General features: G+C 37.1%; 1 protein-coding gene across 5 annotated transcripts in view; it reads right to left on the bottom strand.

The window, feature by feature from the left end:
• Positions 1–15004, bottom strand: part of HS3ST5 (heparan sulfate-glucosamine 3-sulfotransferase 5) — a 198803-nt gene that overhangs the window by 97890 nt on the left and 85909 nt on the right. For 3 of the 5 annotated variants that reach the window (XM_074537936.1, XM_074537933.1, XM_074537934.1), the window contains exon 2: positions 815–1022. The gene's annotated coding sequence lies outside the window, so the exon portion shown is untranslated. Of the gene's footprint in view, positions 1–814; positions 1023–12612; positions 12678–15004 lie in introns of all 5 variants that reach the window. The other 2 variants (XM_074537935.1, XM_074537938.1) reach the window with 1 other exon arrangement.

Below are 15004 nucleotides of genomic sequence, written 5' to 3'. Positions count from 1 at the left end.
GTATCTTTATGATCCTGCTACTTTCCTTGTCAGTTATGTGTCTGAGACATGACTTGATGAGCACATATGCCCACACACGTTCTACCACCTTTGTGAGCATGTATCTGCTTACAAAATTATTTCTTCTATGTTTTCAATCATACCATAGAAAAATTATGTCAGTGAATCGTTCTGGTCAAGGCTGATTTCCTGAGGTGGCAAAATAATGTCAGAATAATATCAGCAGATTATATAATATTTTAGGAGAAACCAAAGGGTAGATAAAGCATATTATCAAAATCTCACAGTTTCTGGAATATGAATAGCTGCCATTAAGAAGAAATTATTTTTTTCCAACATGCTGTGAATGTCTTTGGCATTCCCCTGAAGCCTGCATGCCATCTAGAGCAATCAAGCACACAGTTGAGCAAACACTCTGATCCCCACTGACTGTAAAGAAGAATCATCTCATGAACAAAAGAGAATATTGTCTCCTTTTTACAGGTTGTAAATCAAGTAAGAGTGGTTGAAATGCACTAAACACAAGGCTAGAAGAAATGCCGCAAAATGTTTAATGGCAATCAAGCTCAGAGCATAGACACAGCTTTGTCTTCGTGGCCAGCTTGTCATTTAGAAGCCTTTAGGTTGCCTGAGCTCACTAAGCACATTTATTATGAGGCAGTTAAAAGCATTCTCACATCTATATAAATATTGTGTTAATCACCATTTTACTCATCTGTGTCCCTGTTCAAGCAACAAATTGAAACATGGTCCCTGGTGCTAAAGATGAAATGAAACAGTCCTGAAACCCGAGGCTTTTAAGGAAGACACTGACCTTTGTGTCCTTAGGCACATCCAGAAAGTCCAATACGTCTGTGTCTGATGAAGAACATTCCAGAAGGACTTAACTCATCTGTTCCAGTGTTCAGTCACAAGAAGTCTTTAGTGGTTACTGAAAAGACCATTCAGGGAATAAAGCACCTCCAGGTAAGCAGATGGAAAGATCAGACATCTCTGCTGAAATGGTGTACAACGCGCTGAGCCTGTACAAAAAGAGAAGACACTTGCTGCATGTTTGAAAATAAAAAAAAAAAAAAAAAAACACCCAATAAACCAAAGAAATGAAAGAACCCAAACCCTCAGTTTCCCTGTTTAACAATGAAAAGAAATTTTTGCAGTAGGGCCCCAGAGGTAGTGCATGTCAGGTCATGTTTCTGGAAGTACTGTGTCAGTGTCTTGTAAACATTGGCAGCCTGGAATCTGGAAATCTGGAGCACAGGTTAGAAAGGAAGGGGAAGGGGGAAGGAAAATTACAATAAATGCATTTCGTAATACTAAGTCCCAAACAAAAGTCATACCTAATGACTGAAAATGGCTAATTACGCTTACTTTAAATGAGTTACAAGAAAAAGAATGTTAGATATTTACTGGAGAGAGGTAATATATTGCTCATACTACTGCTACTCTGCTACATTTCACCCTTGACATTGACCAGAGATGTATTTTGCAGCCATTTTGTAAATCACTGGAAAAAACTGCTTTTACACTGGGAACAATGCAAAACACATCTGAAGAAAATGGTAACAGCATTTAGTGAGAATTGTTTAGATGACCCTGTCTTTTTTCTGATTTTCTGCGGTTTTTTAAGGTTTTTTTAATAATCTGACTATGCCTCCATATTGATGACGTGGGTCACAGAGACAAATGTGAATATGGTATTTAATTGCAAACCCCATACTACAATTTCTAGCTTTGGGCATGAACGTATCTACTTTCATTCAAAGTAAATCAAGTCCCAAGGAATTTGGAATACAGTTAAGCCCTTAAAATCATCAATGTCAATGTGACCTGCCAAAAGACATTAACTCTGCAATTATTCTGTTAGCTGGAAAAAAATACTTGTGAGTAGAGGATCAACATTAAATCAAAAGGTTTCTACAAATGATATTGCAAAGAACAACCTATCTGAACACCTTTGTAGTATGGTTGGAGTCTAAAAATTGCAGATGCCTTTGCACACTTGAAACTAAATTTTGTACCTATGAAAGAACATATAAATGCTCAAGAGTCTTGTAAAAGACTAGGAGAATAGCAGCCATCCTTTCTTTGCAATGAAGTGTTTATTTCAACATATAGTTTCCATCTACATTACATAAACTACTTACTTGGCTCAAGAGCAGTTTACTTCTGACTGTTGTTGCCTGTAGGACTACATTGCACATGATTTGCAATGCTGAGTATTTTGTTTTTCCATCACAAACATTTATTCATTAATAATTTATCAGATAAATGGCTTCTGATTGAGCAATTTAAAAAATGTAGGCAAATCAATGGCAAAAGACACCAAGCAGCATATTATAATGATACAATAATTCGAGCTCATACATTAGACCGAATTGATAGTGTCCCAAAAGCCCTCTTTGGATAGCTCAGTTTCAGAGAGTAAATGTTCAGCTGAAATACCTAATAAAACATCTCAACTACTGCTCTGAGAAATCGTGCCAGTATCATGTACAGTATCTTTGAGAGCTAATAAGTTGGCTCTGGAAAGCAAACAAACAAACAAACCCTAGAAAACGCCTCTGTGAACCTATAAGCTCTCCCTGGGGGATATTAATAGTCACATCAAGAAGACAATGAACTTGTCTCTCAGTTGTGTGAATGAGGCTTTGAAAATCATAATGGTCTGATTCTTTGATGCCAGTGATATTTAGAGATATAGATTGTATCATTACATCCAAAGAAATGTTTGTTATCACTCCTATGTGCAGCAGAGACAGTGAGGGAAACAAATGTGATAAATCCCTTAAGAGGGAGCTCTCAAGGGTTCCTAATGTATCATGAATAAGACCTGCTCTCAGTTACAGGATTTTCAGCTGACTTGTTCACAAGGAAAATAAAATGCATTCTATGGGCTGTGCCATGGCAATCATCACTACCTTTTAGGTTCCAGAGAAAAGAAGAGAGATTTGAAAACACTTTTGGAGAAAAGCTGCATATAAGTATTTTCCCTCTTTTCAAGGTGTATTTCATGAATTAAATGACTTAAATTTTCCCAGGGCAGTAGTCAAGCTCCCTGGGAATAATGTTGTTAAAAGTCCTGTCATTTTACAGGCATTTTGTATCTGCAGAAAGGACTGGTTTCCCATCAGGCTTGAGGAGATTAGTCAATAATGTGTTGACAGTATGCAGATTTATTTATAAAATGGATACTGTTTATATTCTACAAGGAATAGATTGTTTTCAAACTTAGATGGAATTTATCTTCCATTATTTGATGAAGACTCATTAATTATATACAATGAACTTCAGGAATGACAGATCTACCAATAAAAGCCACAATTCAATTTGGAATATGCGTGAACATCAATATATCTAATTTTATATAAATGATCACAAACATAATCAGTTTATTTATTGTAAACAGTTTAAAAGAATACATATGAAGTGAAAAATCAAATAAAATGGGATAATACTTTTTTTCTGATTTGATTTCTAATTTAACTGTTTCTGTTTGTGCTAATGTGAACTATCTATTTTCAAAGTGTGTTTATCCACTCTAAGACTAGAGTCTTTGTCCACGCCAAAATAAGACTTGCTGAAGATTATGTTTGTTTATTTTAAATAATGGACTTGAGTTGATTTGCAAGTTTCCTTTTCTGAATCTGTTAGCTGCAGGGGAGTTTTGAAAAAGGAAGCACAGTGCAGGAGATGTTATAAAAACAGATGACAAGACTCTCCTGATCCTGTAAAGGAAAAACTTAAAAATAAATTTTCATATATTTTATTTTGTTTTGGTTTTTAATTTTTTTTCTAGTATAGAAAATAGCAAACAGCTAAACACTTGGATGTTGTAAGTGACCTTCTCTTTATATACATGAAAGTTACTCTTCAAATCATATGCAAAATCTGGTCACCTGCCTACACCATGTCCATTTCAATGAAAAATAAAAAAAGTTAGATTAAACCATGAGAGCTGAATCACACTTAAGACTTCTACAAAATTAGACAGAAGGCATTAACTCTCAAAGTGTCAAGGCTACTCTGGAAGGTTCAAAACACCATCAGATTCCCTACAAAAAATGAATTTATTGTAATGTCATGAAAATAAATACAGAGAGCCATAATTGTGTGACTGGGGACAAAGAAAAAGAAAATAAAATCAATGATCAGACATTTACACATATTATGATTTTCAGGCTTCCCCTGACTTCCCTCTGCTCCATAAAAATAACTTTCAGAAAACTCCCAAATTTCTGAGCCTATGGCATCTGTTCAACCTTGATAATCAGACTGCCCCAACTTCTAAGAAGCCAGAGCTTCTAGTGTCTGTGTCTCTGGGATAAATCTTTCTGACAGACAGCCTTGGGGCAGTAGCATTGGGAAGCCCTCCAGCACAGTCCTTCAGAGATGACCGCACATAGTCCAGGAGCTCCTGATGGAATATGGGAAGAATTTTTACAGATTGCTTTTTCCACCTGCTCCATAAATATGAAGCATACTTACCCTCAGGGAAACAACCCTCCATGCTTGCAAATTTTGACATGCCACATATTTTCTTTTCAGCTGTTATTCAAAATGTTTTAAAGGTGTGTGAAGCCATGGCAAGCCACAATGGCCACCCCACCACTGTGCTCATCATCAGCTTTTCAGGTCCAAGCTGGTTACAGTTCTGGTTGCATGATAGAATGAATTTCAAGCAGATCAATGATTTGCCACCAAAAAGGTGAACACTAGCAACCTGCATTTTTAAAAAATATATATTTTTCCTTTTGAACCCAAATTTCAGAGTGAAAAAAACATAGCTGAGAAAATTTGCATCAAGATAGAAAAAGTTGGTAAACACTGTGCTAGTGTGTCTACATTTCAAAATAAGCACAAATCTCCTCTTTTTCCTCTATTTAACTGTCAGGCAAAAGGTGAGATCAGCATTCCACACTGAGTAATGTGTTACTATGGTGTAAACCTAGTGCAGTGAGTCTACACTGACAAATTTATAACGAGTCAAAAAATTATCGGACTAAAATTACATTAAAAAAAGGTGTGAAATGTGCAGTAAATCTCTGGAGGTAGTAGTCTTAAATAACAAGGCTGTGTTGCAGTTAATATTTAATAAGAAAAACAAGAATAAAACAATAATGAACAAATATTCTCAAAGTAACCTAGAACAGGGGCATGTACAGCACACAAAATCTCATTTATGCCTGAGTACTGTTCAAAGTACCACAAAAGTGCATGTATTTTCCTATAACCCACATTATTTCATATGTACAATAAATATGTACAATATACACTTTACATGGGTTCTTGTGCATGAGCTCTGCTACAATTATTCAGTACAAATTGCCACCTGTGACAGGAGTGGCTGCTTTACTGATGTAAATGCAGCACATTAGCACAACTGTACAGACAGCTACAGCAGCGGAAACTGGAGCATGATCTACAGAAATAGGTCAGCTTTATGAGGAAATCACTTGTTCTTGGAGGAAATAAATAATGAATTTCCACTTGGGGAGAGACCCCCTTGCAGAGGCGAAGCCAATGTGAATTTTCTTGGCAGGAAACCTGTTTTATCTGAGAGTCAGAAAAAGGAACAGCCAGTGGCCCAGCATCCCTGCCTGGGTGCAGAGATGCCTTTCATCACACTTACAGGAGGCACAGTGCAAAAGGGTACAAGGAGAGGATGGGGCTGTGACAGCACTCATATCACAGCCCTGGCAGCAGGGATACGCTCTGCTCACTGGGAAGGGAAGGCTACAACACATAGTGACCCTCAACAACTTTGTGTGACAGTGAGAAAATGACAAGGGCCAGTGGGACTCACACATGCTCATCAGCACGTTACAAACTGACAACCCTGTCCAAAGATTTCATGAATGCAGTTAAGGTACCCATATCTAAAAAGAAGACATTTGTTATGAATTTATTTGTCATAATAGATGTATTTTTATGTTCCAATATATTTAAATACATGTATTCATAACAAAAATTATTTTTGAACAAAAATGAAGTGGGTAAAATCAGCATATATTATGATAACTGCTATGTATTTTTTACCTTCCACATCTGTAGATATATTAATATCTGCCTCTTCATCTCTTCAGAGCTGCTTACTACATTTTACCATGGCATGCCTGATACAATCTGTAAATGAAAAGCTGAAAAACCATAGTAAGGAATTCTTCTCTCCTATGTAATGGGTACTGTCTTTCATATTCCAGTTCAAAGGCAAGCTTTTCTTTATTTTGGTGTTAGGCAGTGGGAGGACAGCTATATTTTTGGTCTTGTTTCCTGCCCTCTCAAATGCAGTTTCCAAATATTCCAGTTATCCATATTTTTAAACGAAGGCAAGAAAATCCACAGGAATACCCATTACTGCAGCCTATGAGATGCAAGGGAGGGAGATGAGGAAACTGGCTTTATTCAGCCTAAGAAAGGAAGAGAGCTGGTCTGCAGCCCCCTGAGAGGAGGCTGTGGAATAGATGGAAACACTTCCAAAAAGACTCTCCTCAGGGGTCCACAGTGGGAGGATGAGAAGCACTGGGATGGCACTGAGGTGCTTGCTGTGTGCCTGGCCTCTTTGCAGTGAGAGGCTGGACCTGAGGCACCCTGAGGCCTCTTGCCCCCAGGTGACTCTGCAGAGCAGGATTCCTGGCTCCCCTGACAGATCAAACACTGCTTCCCACAAAAATGCTAGCCGTTGCTCAGAGGAAAGAGCTTATCTTTCTGAGTGAAATCTACACAGCAGTACTCTGAGTCCCAAATCAGATTTCATGCGCGAGACCCAGAGAGTCTCAGCCTCATCAGCTTTCCAGAGGAAGTGCAGTCCCACGCAAACATAACTTCACAGACCTGAGCTGACTTACAAAGATGCACAGAGTGTAGAGAGCAGTAAATATAATCTGAATGCAAATATCACTATGACTTATCTTTTCAGTGTGTTTGCCCATTAAAGTAAATTCTTCTTGGGACTGAAGTACAGGCCAATTGTAAAATCAGTTCCATGTCTCCCCTTGATCACTTTCACTCACAAAACTGATAAGCGTACAAATTAGATGAATTAATACTTTTCAGTTCTAATTTCTTTGACTGGACAGCTTATTTATTTAATCTATATTTACAGGAGCTTCACATCTTCTCAATGTGAAGGATTTTAGTATGTTTCCAGGCAGGCAATGTATCAATGTAATGCTGCACTGAACATCCTGGTATCTGATTAAACGCCCTCCTCAAAGGCAGCATCCTTTGATCTCAGTACCTTAAATCTGGACCCCTTCTCTCTTCTGGCTGCCGATGCAGCAGCAGCCTCATGTGACACCTGCAGCTGGTGTGGACATGGATGTTTTCCACAGGCACGCAGAGGGACAGCTGCCAGGTGCAGGAGGCAGCACTCTGGGTCTGGGTTCGTTGTGTATCAGTCTGTACAAACTAAAAAAGCAGCCTATCACTACCCAGTCAGTTGTTTAAGCAGAGTAAAGGCTGTTTTTTCAGAAACTGGTTCTGTACTTTGAGTGAAGACACTGTCAGCCATGAAGAACCCAAAAACTTGCCTGTGCTAACAAAATTATCTTGCTGGTTTCCTGGTTTCCACCATAAACACACACAAAGCAAGAGTTGGTCTGCACCATGTAACAGCCACATTTGAGATAGAGCAGAAGTCTTTATTTCCAATTTGCTTTTATGTCAGTCCCCATCCTGCCCAAATCCTGTCAACCATTATCATATTAACAGTAGATTTGAAATATGTTTTTCCTTTACAGAGCAGAGATATTCAGGTCAGTCTCAGATGACATGGTTAAAATTTCACAGTGTTCTCCTGTCACATGTCAGATTAATTAACTCAGCCCCGATTAATTTAAACTCAAAGTTTCTTTTATTCCACCTTCTAAAATACCAAATTCCACAGACTTCCTGCAGAGATACACAGGCACAACAATTCCCATTGCAATCTTTCATTATTCTTTACAGAGATACTGTGCCATATTCCATATTCCCACTAGAATTGCACTGATGTGGCTGTACTGACATTGGTAAAATTATTCTTGATTTACTTTGGCACAAAAGAGATCAGCATCATGTCTACTGGGATAAGATAGTTCCTCCCCATGGTCATATTTACTTTACTTAAGACTACCAAAACAAAGTATTTCTCAGACAGTTTCAATATACCATCTTTTCTCATAGGGGAAAAAGAAAAGGAAAAATATAATTACAGGCTGCTCTAAGGTGAACTGCTGCTTTTTGTGGTTACCTGGAAAAATGAGCCTGGTATCAATCCAGCAAAATATCTCTGATGTTTTGCATGTAGTCACAATATTCTTTATCTAATACTGCTTAAGAAACAATCAGCCCTGAAAAAAATCTTTCCTCACAAAAATGGAGGCAACTTTCATTACAAATTGAGAAAGCAACTGAAATGAAAATAGTGTAAGCTCATGTTGTTTATCTCTACACTCAAACAACAACTCATGTTGTTTATTTCTACACTCAAGTGTTGTCCAGCTTTAGCAAAACACCAGCAGTTCCTTTAGAACAGATCACCAAGAATTGCTGTCTTTGGTTTGTGGAGTTTCATCAGCTAAGCAAATAGGATGGCTGGGAAAAACAACTAAAAAAAGAGGGATTTGATAAATGAAGATTGTCAAGGATAGGCAAGCAAGTGACAGAAGATGCTTCATTGAGAAAGGAAGATGAATGCTTCAAAAACTTTCTTTTCACATTGGTGAATATCTTCCACTATTTCTATTTAACATATCAAGATTAGAGCTATCTGTAAAATGAATTGGCTTTTTAGAAGCCAATTAGCATTAGTGAATAACCACTTTACTTCTCATGCATATCAGTTTTGGAAATTAAGTGTACATCCTTAGGGTGCTCAGACACCAGAGTCGTAATAAGACCTTGAAATGAGTAGAAACTTTTCAATATATAGACATATTGAAATAATGCTACTTGTGATAATGTTTCAAAAGGCTGTGGAGAAGAGTGACACAGAAAGTTTGTTTAGCCACAAACCTTGGCCAATACATCTTCTCTTGCAGCACTAGTTTGCAGCCCTAGCATGTCCTAATTAATCTATGAACCTATGAGTTACACGATGCAGCCAAGAAAACTTAAAGGCAACCTCCTAGGCCTTTCTCAGTTGGGATTTCCACTAACATTAATGTGTATAATTTGCATAGAGAGCTTGAAAACTGGGTTCAAAAAGTTAAGCAGAGGCTCTATTAGCTCTTCTTCCTGACATAACAAGCTGGACAAGACGAATATTGATTTAGCTACACACGTGTACTACTCAATCCATGAGTTTCAAAGACATGCAGATTAAAATTTTTCTTAGGATTTCCCGCAGTGGTGTAGCACTAAAATCTTTTGCAGTTGAAAAACCTCTTTTGAATTAAAATACAAACAGAGTATTTTCCCCTCCTCTGATAACAGAGCCATTATTTTCTATTTTTTTATGGTAATCTTCCCTGTGCAATTAGGGCATGCATTCTAGGTTTTACTTTTCCTATAACTTGAGGCTTATTTTAATTCATTTCACAATGAAAACTGAGGTTCTTATGTGCTCCCTTGTCTCTGGACCTTACAAAACTGCAACAAAATATCATTGTACCTGAAGAACTCAGAAATCCTAAAAAGTACTGAAAAATACTGAAATACTGAAAAAACCCCACAAAACAAAATACTCACCAGCAAAACATCATCTTTTCAAAGCAAGTGTTTATGGAGAAGGAGCTCTCCTGCTCTCTTACAATCCCCCCTTAATTTTGCATAACAGCTATGGTTAAGTGGCAGATTGGGTGGATCTGACACAGTGTGGCCCAAAAAGATCATCAATGGCCATTCTCTGAAACCTAAGGTGCTCTCTCCATACAGCAGCAGAGGCTGAAATGGGTATCAGAGGCAGCTGGATGCCAGAAAATGGAAATAGTTGTGTGGATCTACCAAAATGCTGATGTTGGCTCAGCCCCTTACATCTCCTTGCACTCAGGCTGAAGTGACTTCTGATGTTCATAAATCCTCATGAATTCTACCTCTGGTTTTCTTAAGGGATCAACAGCAAGGCAATGAAAAAGGCACCAGGCAGAATTGAATTAAACATACAGACATATTTTCAGCCATGCTCTCTACCCCCTGCCCTAAACAGGTACAATTTCAGTACAGATAGGGACTGATGCATGTCTGAGGAAGGGTTTAATCTACCAAGTTTCTTCCATTTAGGACTACTTTCAGAACTACAAAGAAAGAATCATTCTTAAATCAATATCTGAGAAGATCTATGTCGAGTAAGTGCTTACTCCTTTCTTCATAATCTTCTCTGGAGACCTGTGAGACAGATGGTTCAAAGGACCTAACCCTCATTTCTCCAGAACAGAAGGCTTTGCCCTTGGGCTTATTGCTGTCACAGCATGCATATAACCTCCACTTCTCTTTTTCTGAAGCTGAGCTTGCCCACCAGTTGTAGGCCCTGTGGTGACTCATATGGACAATGATTATTTGTCATCAAATAAGCTCAAAATTATACATAGCAAAAAAACCATAAGAAATAAATAAAAAAATAAAATAAAATAAAATAAAATAAAATAAAATAAAATAAAATAAAATAAAATGGAAAAATTCTGCAAAATTTTATCTTATTATTTTGGGGAACAAATTTTAAACTTTTACAACTAGCTTTGCTGAAAGTCTAAAGAGTAGTATTATTTGCAAATATGTGTATGCAAATGAACAGTAGCTCTCAAATGAGAACTTGCATAGACAAACTTTCAGGTTCAAGAACCCAGGTGTAGCAGCTGTGGTCATTTAATTTCTATAGACACATTTCTGATGAAACAGATTAGTTTTAAAATGTGCAATATGGACAGAGATGCAGCAATTTACACTGCATTTCAAACAATTCCTGCTCAGCATTGCTAATTAGGAAATCCCAGGAAAACAAGAAATATGATACCTCATAGAACTGTCAAAAGGCTGAAAACCAGCAAATTTCAAACACTCCAAAGAGAAATTCTTAAGAACTCCCAGTGCAACAAATCTGTTCCATATGAAAGCTTTATAGATCTTGTTCAAAGCTTCAACAAATGCAAATATCATCACTGCATATAGGCTCTGAGCTGATGTCATTTGCCCTACCTCCATGGAAGTCAATGATGATACATTGATTTCCACTAATGAGGGTCTGACCAAAAAAAAAATTGCTGCATTCATTCACCTAAAAAAGGCATTTCTCCCCCACCCATGTTCAAACTTTATTTAGCTTTTCTCCAGGAGTGCAGAAATGCTGAATTAGCATTAAATACATTCAGCATCCTCACCCAGAGCCAACTACACCAAAAGTTCAAGGAGGGAACAAGAAATTCACCACTGTGTCTCAGTCTTAGAATAGACTGAGATAATCACTGTCATAGAGATGATGAAAGGGCAACACAGAAGGTGTTCTGGAAAAGTTTTCAGTTGTCTAGGAAACCCATGGCAGCAATTGGGAAACAAGTTAGGTAGTTTCAGGACTCCAGATATAATTACAGTTATAGCATTTAAGAAGAAGGAATAGTAGAAAAGAGTTTAATTGGGCAAGCCCTCAAAAAATTTAAAGAAGAAACCTTCAGTGAAACAAAACAGGTTGGAATAATGAAAATAATTTAAAATATGTGCTGCTGTTTTAGCAGTATTTTTTAGTCCTATCAGAATACTATGTTTTTTCTGATAAAGTGAAGAACGGAAGTATAACTTTTCTTAAGAAGAGTGATGAGTGACCCAGTTTTAGAGGTAGCATTCATACTGTTATCCTCTGGGTTTTATGTTTAAAAGATTATCTTGACATTAGTAAAGAAGCTTTACTGTATTTTTCCCAGTTAAGTTTTGGACTCTACATTTACAGGGAAAGCTAAGCTGATAAGAGAGAAGAAAAAAAGGTTTTCAGACAAGAGTTCCATTAAAAAACCCCAAACCCTTTTAAAGATACACATTTCTGCAATTTCCTTTTGGATTCTATTTCTTACCTCCTCCCCCCTCCAAAAGCACTTGTGGGATGACTTATTTGATATTATCCCCCATCTAGAACTCAAAAGTTATGCACAGTGAGGCTCCTTAGGTTGCAGCAATTTTAAGTAGGACACTTGTTCTCCCCACAGAAGACAGCAAAGCCCCAGGCACCCAGTGTACTTTCCTGCCACTTGTCAGAAGTACTCACTTTGTTTGGTTTAGAAGCTGGAAATATACCAAAGATGAGAGTCAGGGCTGTGACTATTTAAAGAAACCATTTTATTCTTGCACCTTGGTAGAACTGGAACCCACATCATGGTCAGGTCATCGAGTTCTTTCATTATAAAAATATTCTTTCACCAGTGTCACGGATACAAAATTCTTGTTATCCAAGAAAGTGATGTATAAAAGTAATTTATGCAAGAAAAAATAATTTACCAATCCAGGTAACAGGTAAAAACACACCCATTTTACTCACATGTATTTCTTTCTTGATCAATATTACACAGAGGGTCTTTGCTTGAATTTTTCAGTAATCTAAGTCTAGCTGGGAATGAGACTTGAATGAGATGTTGGTTGCCAGGCCAGATAAACAGATTCGCTCTCATTTCAGTGTTTCAAAGGTTGTTTGCAAATTGAATAATTGAATACCTTTTGTTCAGGGACGACTTGTTCTGGAGGGCTTACTGCAGTGGCTACAGCCTGCACATGTTGACCTGAAATATACCACAAACAGCTTGATTTAAGGCCAGAAGGGAACTTGTACCCTTTACTTTCCTATGAGAGCAACTTAGACATGTAATGTTGTTATAATATCTTTATAGTTTTGAAATGCAAAAAGCCAACCATATAATCATCACGTTCTATTCTACATAATTACAGTAATTTTGTAACATATCCAGAATGTAAACACAAAGGAAATGTAATTGCAGTTTTCCCCAACAGCTGGTAAAATCACTGTTTTAAACTTAAACCTACAAAACCACTGTCATTCCTTATCCTACTGATGCCTGGAACAGCAGAAAACAATCTTTAAACTTTGTTGTTTTATGAAATATATTGATTAAACAGTTGACTCAAGTCAGAAATTTCAAATACTGAAACATCCCAAGTGATATAAGTAGAGTTTTGCATATTGTCAGTGGAACAAAAGAGCAGAGAGCAATTGCACAAAGTGGTTTTGATATCAATAGGCTGAATTGTCACAGCTATGAATCATCATAAAAAATTGCTGTAACAAGTAATACAAAACTTTGTAAGACATTCTTTTGTGAATCATATATTTAAAAAATCCCAAAACTGAACCCCAAACCATTTAGCTTCTTTTATCATTTTTCCTCCCTATCAGAATAATATTACACAACACAGAAAACTAATTTTCACATTCTAGTGCCCTATCGTACATTTCCTCAAAAGAAATATAATTGTTCTCTTTTTCTTTAAGGTAGCTATGAATGTTTGAGAAAATATCAATACTTAAAACACCCCAGTATTTTGATTGATTGAAAGGTTAGTATCCATTGAATAGGATTTTTTTTTTGGTGGTTTCATATTATCATTTGCATTTTATCTACCTTTTTTTTATTTTCTCAGAACATGCTTTCATATCTCAAGAAGGGGGATATTTAGTAGGGAAGCAGTATTTTAGTTATCTCAGCTTTTGCCATCAGGAAGACAGACACTTTGGTGTGGGATAGGTGGGCTGCAGGGACACAGCACATCGGGCTTCCCATGGTGAAGGGAAATGCGACTGGTGCCGGTAAATCAGACAAATGGTGTGCTCTGCTCCCATACACAACCTGCTGCTTTGCCCAGCACTCAGGCTGCACCACACACAAAACTGATGTATACATATTTTAAAGAGGAGGTGAGGCTCCAAAGAGGCTGGGTGGCACGGAACAGAGCTGCGTGTTGGCACAGACACGCAATTGTTGGAGCAGGGGAGCACAGCTGATTTAGCAGGTGCATCTGTAGCTGCATGCAGGACACCAAGGATTTCTTCCCCACTGTCCCAAGGGAAACCTGAGCTCCAATACCAGCTGCTAGAAACATTCAGCTTTGCAAGTTTGGTTTTTCTGATATGAAAATCGCATTAGGGACAGAACTGAATGATGAAACTAAGCAGCAAAATTTCTTTCCATTATTGAATTTTTTTTCTTTGAACAAACTGGGATCTATTGTCTTATAAAATTGTAGAAGTCTTGCAGCAGTAAATACATAAGACAAAACTATTTCTTATTCATGGATCTACTGGAAGTTTTTGCATGATCTTGGTTAGCTCTTCAAAACAAGCATTTAAACAGCCAATACAAATTTCATGAGATTATTTGACAAATAACTACTTCTTTTCCTTGTTCTGGACCACTTTATCAAAAATTCATAGAAAAGAATCCATAACCCAATGGCTTTTAAAGACAGAAGACAACATTATAGTTTTTCAATGCAATCTGAAGACATATTAAGATTAATTCTTCGAAGAATTTCTATGGAGCTTGGAATATGGTAAGTGTGAAACCTCAAAATCCATGATGACAGTTAATAATCTAACACAAGGAAGTCCATTTCCTAAAAAAGACACCTTCTTGAACTGAGCTGCCTTACCAAGCTTTAAGCTTAGAGTTTAAAGATTAATTTAAAAAATACCTCAGTGAAAGATGATTTTGACAGATCTTTAGCATCCCTCACATCTTCTTATGCAATACTTGGCAAGCCTTACTGCATATTTAGAAAACAATAAATACATTGTAGAAAACCTCCTCTGAAGGGATACAAGTATACTTTTTGGGTGTTTTGCATCTCTGAATTATTCCTAGAAAAAAATATCACTTACTAAAAATTTATACTGCTTCTGTACATGTGTAATTGTAAATAAATTTCAGTACAAAAGCACTCTTTAACTGTTGACTAGTAGTTGTGAGTTCTCCCAACAACACTGAAACCTGTGGCACCCATTTAAAGAATATGTGAAATAATTCTTATACAAAGCTCCGAGGATTAAACAGGAAAAAAAGATAGTTTAGACCTTTAGCATTCCCCACTGATG

The sequence above is a fragment of the Zonotrichia albicollis genome, chromosome 3 (genome assembly GCF_047830755.1).
Source record: "Zonotrichia albicollis isolate bZonAlb1 chromosome 3, bZonAlb1.hap1, whole genome shotgun sequence".
NCBI classification, from domain to species: domain Eukaryota; kingdom Metazoa; phylum Chordata; class Aves; order Passeriformes; family Passerellidae; genus Zonotrichia; species Zonotrichia albicollis.
The sequence above is the reverse complement of the archived record's forward strand: the minus strand, read 5'-3'. Positions and strand labels throughout refer to the sequence as shown.